Raw genomic sequence first — 15,488 nt, 5'->3', positions numbered from 1 at the left:
CAAAAATAATGGGGTTGGTACAAAAAGCTTATTTCTCTCCCAACAGCTCTCTCTTTCTAATGGGAGACTAAGGTTTCCAAAGAGCCCAAGACAGTGTGAATGCTATGCTACCTTCAGATACAAACCGTGAACTTGAAATTGTGACACTATGCCTGCCAGATGTCGGTGTTTAGTGTAGTAATAGCAAGTCATTTTTTCAGTTAAATCATTATCGTTATTAGCACTGTTACTACCATGAAAATAAATTTAGAAAAAAAAATAGACCCAAATCCCCCCATCTAAATGTACAAACACACATTCCTCATTATACGGGGAACGTAATAGGTACCAGATGTTACACTGCTTTGGAAAAAAAACCAACACCATTATACCATTGATTCTTGGTAGGGGGAAAATATATTAACATCCTTCCTTATAACGTATTACTTCCAAGCCCTAGGAAATGGCAGTTACAGCCTACAAGTATTCTTTTTAAGCGTTACTGGGAAGATCATTCAAGTTCAAACCTTTCTGCATTTCAAATACTTCTCTCTCATGTGAACCACTAATTCTCTATGTACACATCAATGCTGATTTCTGGTGCAAAGGATGGGGAGGTCAAGAGATCACTGTCTTCACAGCTAGATGTGTTCAGTACTGAATACGTTGCTGATGCTTTCAGTTTTGCTTTCATATCTATCTCCCTAACTGTGACTTACATTTATACCTCACCCTATATCATATAAAAATTAGTTTAACCAATTTACAAATATAAAACAATAAGAAATAATATAATCAGACTAAAGGTATATTAAATGTGACAAGTTAGAATAATTTAAATCAGTTAAATGTTTTAAAACAATGCTGAACCATAATACATGGTTCCCTCATTGTTGCCATTCTATTGGCAATGAAAAAACGTTTATATTCTATTAAGCTTTTTCTTAATTGACTGTGGGGGCTCTTAATGGTATGCTGTTTTATGGTGTGCTACTAGGCTGATTTTTATCTTTTGTCTTTTATTGGTTTCTTTTAAAGGGTTTTAAATCTCTACATTGTTTAATTGTATTTTAATCGTAACTTTTTACATGTCTTTCTCTTTTCTATAACTGTTTTAAAATGAATTTATTTTAACTTTTCTAAGCTGACTTGATCCTAATATTGGAGTAAAGGCAGAATATCAATGAAAGAAGGAAGAGGAGGTAGGTGATGGTTTGTACAAAGTTGTATTTTTACTTGGCACTAAAATGAGCATTCATGTCCATCAGGCCTCTGATTCCATATCTGGGGTGCCACAACAGAGAAGTTCACAGGGAAAAGCTCTCCCTTATATAGTATATTGTTCAAACTATAATATATTATTCAGTAAAAAAACAACAACAGAGAGCAGTGTTGGTTTCGAGGATAGAATACCATACCAGCCTCATTATAATTCTATTCTGAATGTTATTAGGTTCCTTTCATCGGGGTATTTTAATCTAATGATTTTATCTTATATTGCTGCTATAGTCCCCCCCACCTTTGAAGTTGACTGAATTGCATTGGTGGTTGTTTGATATTATTACTGTTGTATAAACTTTTGTTTTAACTTCTGTTTTATCATCTTCTTGTGTTTTAAACTGTGTATATTGTTAATGTATTTGCGCTGCTACTTTTGTAATATTGTGAGCCACCCCGAGTCCCCACGGGGAGATAGTGGCGGGGTATAAATAAAGTATTATTATTATTATTATTATTATTATTATTATTATTATTATTATTATTATACTACAGTACATATCTGTGATTAGTGACGTCCTGACACGAGGCGTTTCCCCATCCTAGGATGCTGCCGAGATGCAGCCAAGACAGAGCCTGCCCGAACCCATCGCATTGACTCGAGCTACTTCCGACGGGGCTCTGTCCCAGCTCTGTCTCAGTAGTGAGTTCAGAGGCTGCCCTGAAGAAGAAACCGGGTACAGAGCGGGACGAAGTTGGGGGCAGACAAGAACATTGTGTCATGGTAAGGCAGTGATGTGGGGCGCTGCCCATTGGTTTCCTCCGCTGCCCCACTGTCCCCCGACTTAAGGACATTCATCTGATGAGGTCCTAAGAGTGCCTCTTTCATGTTGGCTAGCAGATATGTGATTAGGCAGACTACACTCTAACACTACTCAATTTAAAATATGACCCTTACCAAAAGCATGTACCAAATAAGTGCTCAGAACTTTGTTTTCCAACGTTTGCCACACACTGTTCAGTTTTCTAAAAAAACAAAAATTTATTCAAATGTCCATCTTTTCTGTAAGGAATGCTGCGGCCAGAGCCCTGGAGCCCCTCCTAGGGAGAGCCAGGTACATCCACCCCCAGCCATTGTGCCATTGAGAGATAGGGTGGCAGAAGGCGAAACAGGTCTGGGTGCCTTTTGCAGAAGAAGATGCACATGATGCATCTTTGGAAGGAGAAAGGCCTTCTAGCCCTATTTGTCAGACCTATAATCCAAACTCAAAGCTCAATATAGATAAATATAGGGAGATAGTTGGAATATAAGGTAAAGGTTTCCCCTGATGTTAAGGCCAGTTGTGTCCGACTCTGGGGGTTGGTGCTCATCTCCATTTCTAAGCCGAAGAGCCGGCGTTGTCCATAGACACTTTCAAGGTCATGTGGCCAGCATGACTGCATGGAACACCGATACCTTCCCGCCGGAGCAGTACCTATTGATCTACTCACATTTCGAACTGCTAGGTTGGCAGAAGCTGGAGCTAACAGCAGGCACTCACTCCACTCCCCGGATTTGAATCTGGGACCTTTCAGTCTGCAAGTTCAGCAGCTCAGCACTTTAACACACTGAGCCACTGGAGGCTCCAGTTGGAATATAGTTAGGCAAAAATATGAAATATATAGCCATATCTCTCTATAGCTATATATAAGGAGCACTGCCTTTAGAATATAGGCATTGCAACTCTTTAAATCTATATTTAGCTGCAAGGAGAGTAGGATGATACAATTATCATCATCATCATCATCATCATCATCATTATATAGAGATTTCTCAATACTTTTGTTTTCCATACCACTAGACTACGCCACAGCAACACGTGGCTAGGCACGGTTAGTGTAACAACAACAACAACAACAACAACAACATATATATATATACACACACACACACACACACACACACACACACATATACATGTGTGTGTGTGCGTGTACGCATACACTTTTAAAACACTGCTCTTGCCCTGATTCCTCTCCTTCACAATTGAAGGAGGGGGACTAGATCCTGGTCTCAGAGCCAGACCTAAAATTTTGGAGAAGTGAGGGAGTATTTTTCTAACACATTTCCTCATTGATTCTGTTGTCAGGAATTTGTTTGGCACAATATCAACACTGTTCAAATTACTCTTGTAATAAGTAGTCCAGGATCATCGTGCAATTGTGCTTAAGAGATACAAATCCTTTAATTCTTGCACCTAAATAAATTTTTTTTTTGCATGTTTAGCAAAACTTCCAACTTACTCTCTTCTCCTCCTGAGAAACTTACAAGAAAAATCACCTCTTCTCAGGAACACAAAAAAGTAGACATTTGTCATCCCCCCCATCACTAATGACCCTTGCAGTTTGATTATTTGTATTACAATATTAGAGTATTTATATCCCATTCTTCAGTCAGAAAAACTCAGTCACAAAAATGATAATTTGCCCTTAAGCTTACAATCTATGTAAGATCAATAAGATCTAATAAATAAGACATGATAAAGATGTGTCTGTCTGGCCTGAATCCAATAGGTAGTCTCAGAGTGAAGCCACTAAATCACCTGCTTAACACTTATATACATTAATTCAATGATTCTATAATTTCTTATGGTGACTGGCATTAGATCCAGATTTCCCCCCTCCCCCCGTATTTATTCAATATCTCAGACCACACAGGAATTCTCATGGATATAGGTCTTTTATTTTACAGCATACTGTAGTTTGTAATTATTTTCTAATTCTTCTTTAAAGCAATTCTGCAAGACAGCTGATGCTAAGGGGCACAAGAGTAAAAAGACTGATTTTACAGGTGATGCCATTCAACCTAGATGTATACTTAGGACAGCTAAATTGTTTTCTGACTCAGAACAAGTGATAAAAACAAAAAGCACAGGGAAGAGTGGGCTTTTACAGACCTCCAGCCTTCAGTACGCTGTTTTGTGTAAGTCAGCTATTCCAACAGCTAAGCCTAGTTATCTTTTATTTATATTTCCTGGGCTATGCATCAGAATTTCACTACCATAGCTCCTTTTCCACTTTAAGCAACACAATACTCCTTCAATCCCTACGAAGCTTATGAAATATGAATACCAAGGAAAACCACTTTCTTATTCCTTATCGCTGCTCCAGGGCCCAATGAGGGGAGTGTATTGTGGTGGCTCATCGAATTTGAGGCTCGAAGGAAAGAATTCCCTAATGTTGTCAGCCATGGTGACTTTCATAATCGCTGAGCTCCATTAAGTGTATGGTTTTAGACTGCTCTTGGTAGACAGTTGAATAATCCTTCCTGACTTTATCTCTGCAACTTGTATATACACAAGTAACCTTTAAGTTGCTTTATGTATTAATTTCCAAAACACATATATCAAGTTTTCTGGAAATTAATACATAAAGTAACTTAAAGGAGAAGTTTCCTCTCTCCGGTAGGCGCTTGGGCCTTTAGAGAAGCATGGGATGTGTTGCTAAGCAGCGGCATGCCCCGCGCTTCCCTAAGCCGGGCGCTTGCCCACAGATCCGGTTATCCGACAGATCCGGGTATCCAAGATTCGGTCTGCCTGTTTAATTTGGATAACCGGAACTCTACTGTAATAATAATGTAATACTAATAACAACACTAGTGTATATAACAATAATAATGGGGCATGAGAGAAGCCCATCACAGGATGGTAACATATTTGGGCGTCCCCTGGGCAGCGTCTTTGAAGACGGACAATTCTCTCACATCAGAAGTGACTTACCTCAATTTGCTTTGACACAATAAAAAATAATCATAATGTCTATTCACTAAATCAGGAGTGAAGAACTCTGACCTACAGATGATTTTGGACTACAAATGCTACCACCCGTCAGCATTGGCTGTGATGGCTAGGACCACTGGAGCTCTAGGTCAAAGATGTCTAGAAGGTGACAGTTGCCTGTTCCTCACTTAAAATCAATAGGCACTATATAAAGACCTAGACATCTGTCTTTCTCATGTCTACAGATTAGAATTATCAAGATGATATTTTTTTTGAACAACTTAATTTTAATGTATTGTCAAAGGCTTTCATGGCGGGGAATCACTGGAGTGTTGTGTGGTTTCCAGGCTGTATGGCCGTGTTCAAGCAGAACACGGCCATATAGCAAGGAAACCACACAACACTCCAACTTAATTTTAAGTTTTTGTTGAGCTGGAAACAAGGATGGGGCTGAATATATAGGACAGCCCCTCTCAACCTTCCATATCTCAAAGATGCCAGATATAGGGTTAATAATAATGTGAAGATCATTGAGCTGAAGAAGACTGATCTCAGACTGTGCAGTATCTATCTGATACTGAAATCTCTGTTTCTTTCCCAGTAAAGAAAATGATAAATCTGTTCTACCGTTCGTATTTTATTTTACTATATATTCTTTTGTATAATATTTAGATGGCACGTGTTGAAAATAAACATTCAAAATTCATCCAAAAAGGAAAAACCATTAAGAAAACTGGTGCCCAGTAACATACTTGCTTCATTACTCTATGCAGTGCAACACATATTATTGATGAAAGACAGGAAGAAAATTTTTAAAGGAGAAAAACATTTTACCTTTCTCTGAATCCCAGGAAAGCATGGAAAAACAGAGCAGAAAGAGTTAGAAATCATTCACATGGACATCTTCAGCCTTGTTATTAACATGCAATAGTTCTTGCCTGCTTCTCTTTCTGAACTACTCTGCAAAAATTCTCTGTTGAGCCAATATTTTGGTTTGAGTCCTGTTGTGACCAAGTCAGTATGTATTTTAGGAAACATATAATGAGGCCAATAGATATCAGTCAAATTTAGAAAGGCAGGCAGCACATAAATATCAGGCTTAAAATAACACACACTAATAGGGGAAGCAGTTGGCGCAAGTGTGTTTGGAAAGCCAGTCGCATCAGTCTTTGCACTTCCTAGATGAGATCATATTTAAAAAGAAAGACCCAAAACATGGCTTTATGCTCTGACAGTGAAGTTGTTACATCATTATTAATTATGTAGGGTTTAATAAAATTGATAACATCTTTATCTGTTAATATTCCTTAATCCTCAAGGTCTGCAGGAATCTCCCAAATGGACATTTGCTTTGCAGAATGTACATAAAAGTAAACTTCTAATGTAGGTTATTGTACACCATAGCTGTAAAGAATGCCTCTAAATTTCAGCCACTTTATATGTACATGTTTTTCTCCCCTAGCAACAAAAAAGAGGGGCTGAGGAGGAAAATGCTATATTTTGATAGTTTGTGTTCCAAATAAGCAAATAATTAGCAAACCATGATGCAGTAAAGCAGGAGTAATATACCTTCTTTGCCTGTTCTTTGGCTTCATTTGTGGTAATTTGAAATGTCTTCTAGTGGATAGACAATGAAATCAGTTTGTTGTGTGTATCAAGAAACATGTCACAGCTTAAGCACTGTACATTTTATATGAGTGTTTTCGGCTTTTTGTGAAACATAGGTAAAGGGTTTCCCCTGATATTAAGTCTCGTGTCTGACTCTGGGGGTTAGGGTTCATTTCCATTTCTAAGTCGAAGAGCCAGCGTTGTCCATAGACACCTCCAAGATCATGTGGCCGATATGACTGCATGGGGCACAGGGTATTTTTATACTTGTTATTGAAAATTAGACCCCAAAATTATGAATTATGAGATGTGGGTCCATTGGGTAATATAATCACATGGTTATTTCTGATTGCCCTAAGATAACCTTTCTTTGAAATTCCCTGGAAATTACCCAGAATGGTACGTCGCTCTCACCTAAAGAAAATGATCATAATCCTCACATAATGAACTGGGAAGAATGGGGGGACACACACAATGAATTTGCATCAGAGCCTTTAGGTCTCCTTTGTCTGTTTTACCTGATATGATCTGGACTAGCCTGGGAACGCTCCCTTTCCCAGGTCTCTGTATCGGACCCTTATGGAGAGACCTATTAATGTAGACAACACCTTGATGCAACCCATTGTTTATCAAGCCTAACATCATTGTCCACATCTGAGCTGAAGATATGGGGATCCATCCCTGCCCATTATCACCACACACACCACATTCCTTCTCAAGTGCGCCCCCCTCCTGGACTGACACTTCAAATGCTTCAATGACAGTTTCTTGAATTTCTTGCCACTATGAAGGATCAACAAATGACCTCGGATGGAGTCCAGAGTCACTCAAGATGCAGATCCTAGCTGGACGGTTTCTAAACCAATGAGGAGTGTCTGCAAGTTTTTTGAACAGCTGTTAGAATAAAATAAAAATGCTCTGTATTTGCAAATGGGGTATATCAGGTTTTTGGAGTACTTTCTCTGCTGACATCTTCTCTATCCATTGAGAATAAACCTCTCATTTCGCCTTCAACCTATCTGTTTCATTCGGCTTTCTGGAAAGCTTCACACACCATGCCTCCAAACGTTCAGTTCTTGTGGGTGCTGGAATCACTTAACATGCCCACAATACTCACATTCACATTACCACATCCTCCAACATTTCAGATGAAAACTGGGCAACATAAGTGTGGTCAAGATGCCTAATGAAGAAGAACATATAAACTATTAAAGGGAGAAGCAGTTTGCTTTCCCTTGAACTCAAAGAGCAAAATTCTGCCTCCTCGTTTCCTCACCTCACTGCAGCATTGTGAGTTCAAACTATTTTTGCACTTTGATCTCAGTTAACAGGAAATGAGATATGCTGAAGAAAAAGGGGGAAAGTGGTAGAAGAGAGAATCTGGGACATTATTGTAAAATAAACTGAAAAAGAGAGACAAGAGAGGATTAATTGGGAATGCTCCTGCCAAAGAGGGACAGCTAGGCTATGAAATATCTCCTCAGTTGAGTGTGTATGTGCATGCGCCTTCATGTCACTCATTAACTTATGGATTTCATAGGGTTTTCTTATGCAAGGAATTTTTAGAGGTCATTTTGCTAGTTCTTTTCTCTGACATAAAACCAACAGTATCTGATATTCATTGGCAGTTTCTGTTCCAAGTACTAATCAGGGCTGACCCTGCTTAGCTTGTAAAATGAGACAGGATAGCTGCTGCCTTTAGCGTATTTATGCCTTTATCCTATGAAAACCTGTTTATCTTAGAGCACACGTGTCAAATGCAAGGCCTGTGGGCTGAATCTAGCCTGTGATGTGATTTTATGTGTCCTGAGAGGCTTTCAATGCTAGGGCAACATAGTACATTTATACAGTATTACAATTACAAATAGCCCTTTGAAGAGAACCGAAAGGCTGAGGTGGCCCTTGGTGAAAATGAATCTGACAACCCTGGCTTAGAACAAAAAGTTTAAAATTACTTTTTCTTGCTTTTCACTTGATTTTTTTATTAACAATTAATGATAAAATATAACAGTTGGATTCAATGATTTGATGCCCCTTTGAACTTCAACTGCAAAATTTAAGAAGTATCAATTCTGGACATTGGACAAAAACAACACAAATTACTTCAAAGAAAGATCATTATGTTCGCTTTCAAGTAAGGAAAAAACATAAATGCAAGGTAAAATAGGGTGAAGCGCAGTTTTACTTGATTTTGCGTTCTGAACAATTTAAGCATTGGCTTACTCTGTTTTGTCCAATAATATGAAAGGGCAAGGAGCCATGAAAAGCACTGAAATTTCATCCTGAACCTTGGAAGACTTACTTATTCATGCATCTGTGAATGTCTGTTGGATATTTGACATACAGAGTCAAATACATATACACAATCACATTGTCATTACAAGGGAGGAAATATCTCTTGTATTATTTGAAAGACCAATTTCAGGTTCATCTTTTAGTTTGTACCAGACTGTGACAAATGTAGAAGCCTGAATGGTTTTTTTTTTTCTGCTTCACAAAGCTGACGATAACATGAAGTGAAAGGAATGAAGGAAGGAAGGAGGGAGTTATGGTTCCCTGGATGCTCTTCTTTAAAACCTGATATGACTGTGGCTGCACTAGCACTTAGTTCTATATCAGTCCAACAATGCAAAGCATGACATCATGGAGGAAGCACTCAGAACCGGGCTGCCAATCTATAAGCACCATCTGGCAATTGTTTATAGCATTATTTTAATACATTGTTTTAATTGCCTAGCCTAACTCACCACAGCAGGGTATACTATACACTGCTCTGCACAGTCGATTAGAATCTGCCAACATCTTTAGACCATTAGATTTAGTTGATAGTAATGTTTCTTTAATTGATAGGTTTACTCTTGCAAATCACATTTATGTTCTTGGTATAGTAGAGAATGAAGAATCAAGAAATCAGAAGATACTGTAAAGTCTTGCTTATCCAATATAAACGGGCCGGCAGAACGTTGGATAAGCGAAAATGTTGGATAATAAGGAGGGATTAAGGAAAAGCCTAATAAATGCCAAATTATGTTATGATTTTTCAAATTAAGCACCAAAACATGTTTTACAATGACAGAAAAAGCAGTTCACTACACAGTAACGTTAAGTAGTAATTACTATATTTACGAATTTAGCACCAAAACATTGCAATGCATTGAAAACACTGACTACAAAAAACATTGATTACTCAAAGGCAGACTGCGTTGTATAATACAGAATGTTGGATGAGTGAAGATTGGATAAGTGAGACCAGAGAAAGAGGCTTAGGACCGTAACGCATTAGGAAATACTCCGTTTCTAATACTGTTTGAGAATGACTTCAAACTGGTCTCATCATATGACATTTGCCCCATCCCATCAGTATTTTTTAGGAATCAGTCTGCAAAGAGTCATAGAAATGCATTTTTTTGCAAACGGAATTCTAATTGTATTTTTTAAAAAATACTACCAATTCTTCCATTGCTGAATCACTTTTTGTGTGTGATAGAAAAATCTGTATGGATCCCATCAGCAACAATACTTTAAAAAAGGTCATAGAGTGTTGTGGGTGGTGTTTTGAATGGATTGGGAGGAGCCAGCCTTCCGTGGTGTGATGAGTCAAAGCGCAGTATTTTCAAAGCATAAGAATCATAATAATCAGGTCTCAATATACTATGCAATGCATCCAGTCCTAAAAAAATATGGATGCACACTGATATAAACAGATTACATCCAAAAGTGATAAGGTCCTAAGTGACATTGCTTAGACCACTGTTTCTTAAAACTGTGTGCTTCAAATCCAAATGGGATCTCTTTAGCTCAATGTTGGGGTCACGAAAAATTTAGCAACAGTAAAAGGTTTCTGAACAAATCTGTTAGTAGCTCTTAGTTTACAGTAGATTCTGAAGAAAATGTTTCAGCTGTACTCCTCAAAAAGAAAAAAGTCAGATTGCTTAGCAAATCTCGCAAAGCCTGATTTGTTATCAAAAAAATGATTGATTTTATATATCTGCATATCTGCAGTCATGTACACATTTCTCAGGTGGAAAGGGGTCACAGTGGAAAAAGTTTAAGAAGCCCTGACTTAGATAAATATTTTGGTCCCCTTATTTATATCTGTCTACATTTGTACTGACAGTATCTCAACTGATTACACCACTCCTGCTAGACCTTCATGGTGTGTTGGACTATTTCACCTGTGGACTACTGAAGATTTGAACATTTATTAATCATTAGAGTCATCTACATTGGTTCTCAGTTACTTGTATGCAACAGAATGTCACCACTAATTTCTATATTTAAAAAACAGCATGCTTCAGCTAAGGTTACATTGTCAAGCCTCCCTCCATCCTATATACAAATATTCCAGAATGCAATTTCACACACACACATGACTCCCACTGCAACTCAAAATTTCCCATGACACTATTCAGTCTTATCTGTAGATATGAACACACTTAATAATATGCCAGAGTGAACCTAAACATAGCTTATTATACCTCAGTAGCACCTGCTACAGCTGTGAAAATCCTGGGGGCTGTTTTAAATCCCTTCCAACTTTGATGAATGTTACTTTGGGAATGAGAGAAGGCTCCAGTATATCTCCCTAAGAGGAATTAAGAGGCAGTAATGTAATCAGGAAACTACGTGCACTCTCCTTTTAATGCAAAAGCCCTGTAGATGCTAGTTAAACTTTAAAACAGTGGTGTTGGTCCTCTACTGGTATTTCCAAGGTCACAATACTCTCTATTATTATAAGCCACAAGGCATTGTAGTTTCTAGAATACACTAAATGATCAAAATATAAATGATAAAGGTTTATAATACAACACACCAAATTAAAATAAAATAAAATGATGGATTCTATACTCCATTCCATAATTGGAAGCTTTACTACACTGAATTATATAAAGAAATAGAAAAAAAAGGTTTCATATCTGTCTCTATTGTTAATGAACCATTTCTCTTTCTAAGAACTGAAGGGAATTTTGAGTGGGCTGCAGGAAATACAACATTCTAGTACAGGGAAAGTTTTTCCCCTAAGTCTAGTTGTGTCTGACTTTGGGGTTGGAGCTCATCTCCATTTCTAAGCCGAAGAGCCGGTGTTGTCCGTAGACACCTCCAAGGTCATGTGGCTGGCATGAATGCATGGAGCACCATTACCTTCCTACTGGAGCGGTACCTATTGATCTACTCACATTTGCATGTTTTAGAACTGCTAGGTTGGCAGAAGCTGTGGATAACAACGGGAGCTCACCCCACTCCCCTGGTTCAAACCGTCTACCTTTTGGTCAGCAAGTTCAGCAGCTCAGTGGTTTGACCCGTTGCGCCACATTCTAGTATCCCACAAATTAATCTCATTTCATCACAATTCCTGTTGAATACAGGTACAGCACTTATTGTTTTTCTCCAAACTTCAAACTATCTGATCAAGGCTTTCACACTATGTATTCTACATATAGCCCGGGTGGCACAGTGTGTTAAAGCGCTGAGCTGCTGAACTTAGAGATCGAAAGATCGTAGGTTCGAATCTGGGAAGCGGAGTGAGTGCCAGCTGTTAGCTCCAGCAGTTTGAAAACATGTGAATGTGAGTAGATCAATAGGTACTGCTCCGGCGGGAAGGTAACGGCGTTCCATGCAGTCATGCCGGCCACATGACCTTGAAGGTGTGTACAGACAACGCCGGCTTTTCTGTTTAGAAATGGAGATGAGCACCAACCCCCAGAGTCAGACATGATTGGACTTAACGTCAGGGGAAACCTTTACCTTTATCTTTATTCTACATACAGTGATATTCTTAGTGTTTCCATTTACATTCAAATGTTGTGTTGCACTAGAGCCCTGAAACACCTTTTAACCACAAACCACACTCTGTCCAGATAATTCGGTAAGTAAAAGTTTATTTAGAGAAGAGTACATAAAAATAAGCAAGTCTAAAAAATAGAACCAAAGTTCCAAAAGTTATTCCAAGATAGCCAAGAGTCCAAAATCCTTTCAAATACAGTCTCAAGAGTCAATCCACAGATATATCCGTAAACATGAGAGCATGAATCCAAGGCTGCCAATCTATGCCACACATGAACTAGAAATAGGAACAAACTTAGAAACTTGAATACGTGAATTCCAAAAACTTAAGACCAAGAACCGAGAGCTGTTCACCTGAATACGTTGCTCTCACAAAGGATGGTACTGGCAGAAACTACTTTAAAAGAATTAAATCCCTCCCATGACATCATTCCTCACACGCCTGCTTTTCCTCTCCTTATCTCTAAGCCTCTGGGAAAAGCGAATCTGTCTTTGTTGTACACTCTGTCTCCAAAATTCTAAGCGCCTTGACCTGGGCAAACAATCTCCCACATTTCTTTCAGTCTGCACTTCTGCCAGATTCTCATGAGAACTGATATCGCTTTCTCCAGTCTCATGAGAACTGCCAGAAGATTCCAAAACAACTCTCTCCAGGCTACTTCTATCCTCCTCTGGGCCCTCTGAATCTATTCCAGCACCCCTTCCTCATCTTCTGAGCACTCAGAATCTGATTAGGCTACAATACGCTGTTTAAAATATCCCGAAAGAAAAAAATATTAAGGTATAAATTCAATTTCTAGTCCTAACTACAATAGGCCCACCGAACCAATGGAATTCACATCCACATTGATATATCAAGATCCCATTAATTCAAAGGATCCACATTAGTTGGAATGAACAATTGATTTTAGGTCTACAGTTTCTGTTATGGTTGAGCCTCTTGGCTCTACTACTGGGAGACGTGGGCGTAAGACTCCTCGAGAGTCAGATACTCTCGAGGAGCGAGAAAGGAAGCGGCTGCGAGATATCTTTGCAGAACCATCTGACGAGGATTCTTTTGAGGGGTTTACTGAGAGAATGGAGGAAGAGATGGTTAGCTCGGAAGAGGATGACATGGAATGGACTCGTGTAAGGGAGGATTTGGGTGCCACTGGCAATGATAGTATGGAAGGCGATTGGGGACCTTCAGGATTAGACCTGTGGACAAGCTGGAGGGATGGGACGGGATCCACAGCTGGGGATGCTGTGGGGCGTAGTCAAAGGTGTTCCAGTTCTGATGAGGAAAGTGATGAGGAAACGCCCGGGCTAAGGAGAACAGCTGATAGCGATGAGGACTTGTAACTGGCATAAAATGGGGTTTGGGAGCAATAGCAAATTGCGTTGGGCAAGGTAATATGGACGAACGCTTGGGATCTGTGTGGGAAGTTTTCCTGAAGACGGGTGTGATTCGTTTGCTGACTACGTAAGTTATCCTGGACATTGGGCTCAGACGGCGGGAGGAATTGTGTGGGGTTTTGTTGTGCAACCTCTGCTTAATCTTAATAGCTTTGACCTTCCGTCGTCTTCTTGACGGACGCCATCTGCTTATTCTGGACTTACGGACTGACTGACTACGGCCTCGGATTCTCCTACCTGTGTCTATCGTTGGAACTGGTGAACTACAAACGTCTGCATCTGCCTTACGACCTTCGGAACGGATTGGGACTTCGCTGACTGCTTCTGCCCTCGTCTGCTGTGTTTGTATCGGGAAATTGCCTGCTGTGTGGAGGAGTAACCTCTAAGTTACTCAAACATAGCTCTTGGCAGCAGAGAAGCATCTGCTGCCAATTAGTTGCATTCCTTTGAACTTTTTGTTCACCAGCTTCTGTTTGTTTATTCCCAGGCTGAAGCAAGCTATTTTGATTTAACCCGGATTAAACTCCGGTTTAATCCGGTTTATCTTTTGAACGTTTTTCTTGTCTCTTTTTACTTTTAAGGCCAGTGTTTGCCTAGCCCTTGTCTTTTACGGGCATTTTTGGTTCTGTAACTCCAATAAACTTTGTTATCTTTTATCTTGTGGCGTTCTGTCTTTGACAGTTTCCTTTAAAAAAGATTGTAATACACTTCAAGTAAGTTACAAGGTATTGTGGTGGCAAAGGAATTATGATCTTCTTCCAATGTTATAAGTTTAGTGGTGTGTCTGGTGGATAATATATGAAGATGTTTGAAACCCAAATGTCAAAAAATAGTTACCCATTTTCAAATGACAAACCACAAAGCCTGAGAGCAAGATTTTAAAATTTAAATGGTACAATCCATTCAAACCAAGATACCAATGATTTAAATCAGCACAATGACCTAGTGTCTTCAGCATTTTGTCCAATACAGACTGTAGCTCTCATTTTATCTTCATATCGGGACTGGAAGAAAATACATTGGAATCATGTTTTAAAAATACCTGTTCTAGTTCCACATTTACTTTCTCTGAGCCTTACTTTATGTTACATATTTCGAGGTTTGGGGAATCTATATTGGATTATAGTTGATTATAAGCCCCATGCACAGCTTTTCAGGCTGATTTACATATTTCACATATATAGCAGAGGGATTAAGTTAGGCAAAAAGAAAATGCATTCATTTTCAGGGTAAATAATTTACTATTCTTCGGCCTACTAAGAAATGCTTCAGGGATGAATAACAAAAACCACATCTAACCCAGTTGTTAAAATTATGTTAATTGTGAAGCAAGCCAGTATAAACACGTAATTAAAGTCATTGCTCTAAGATAATGCAATTTGCTGTGGATTTTATTATCTTGGAGCAAAACCTCGGCAGCATTTAATATTCTTTGATATTCAGAAAGCAAATTTGACAGCAAAGACAATAGGCAAAGCAAAGAGATTCCTCAACACATGTCAGAGTCGCCCAAGTTGAAGAATGGAAGTGTTGAGTGATTGGAAAAGAAAGAAGAAAAAAGATTGATGGAATTTTGCTCTTTTCCTTTCCTTCTCCGAGAAGTTAATGAGAATTCCTAGCTATACATCAGTTAACCAATCAATAAACTGTACCCTCTTAAGCCTTCTTCAGCAGATACAAAAAGGATTATGAAACCAGAGATTTGTTACTGATCTAAAACTAATACAAAAAACCCACTTTAATCAT

General features: G+C 38.8%; 1 protein-coding gene across 9 annotated transcripts in view; it reads right to left on the bottom strand.

Annotated features, from left to right (window-relative positions):
* The window catches only part of apbb2 (amyloid beta precursor protein binding family B member 2), a 247,718-nt gene that overhangs the window by 21,261 nt on the left and 210,969 nt on the right, over nt 1–15,488 (bottom strand). The window contains exon 1 of one of the 9 annotated variants that reach the window (XM_062981660.1): nt 5,790–6,001. The exons of the other annotated variants lie outside the window; for them this stretch is intronic. The gene's annotated coding sequence lies outside the window, so the exon portion shown is untranslated. Of the gene's footprint in view, nt 1–5,789; nt 6,002–15,488 lie in introns of those variants that run through there. 9 annotated transcript variants of the gene reach the window in all.

This window comes from Anolis carolinensis, chromosome 5, assembly GCF_035594765.1.
Source record: "Anolis carolinensis isolate JA03-04 chromosome 5, rAnoCar3.1.pri, whole genome shotgun sequence".
Taxonomy (NCBI): domain Eukaryota; kingdom Metazoa; phylum Chordata; class Lepidosauria; order Squamata; family Dactyloidae; genus Anolis; species Anolis carolinensis.
Note: the sequence above shows the minus strand (reverse complement) of the source record. Positions and strands in the feature narration are given on the sequence as shown.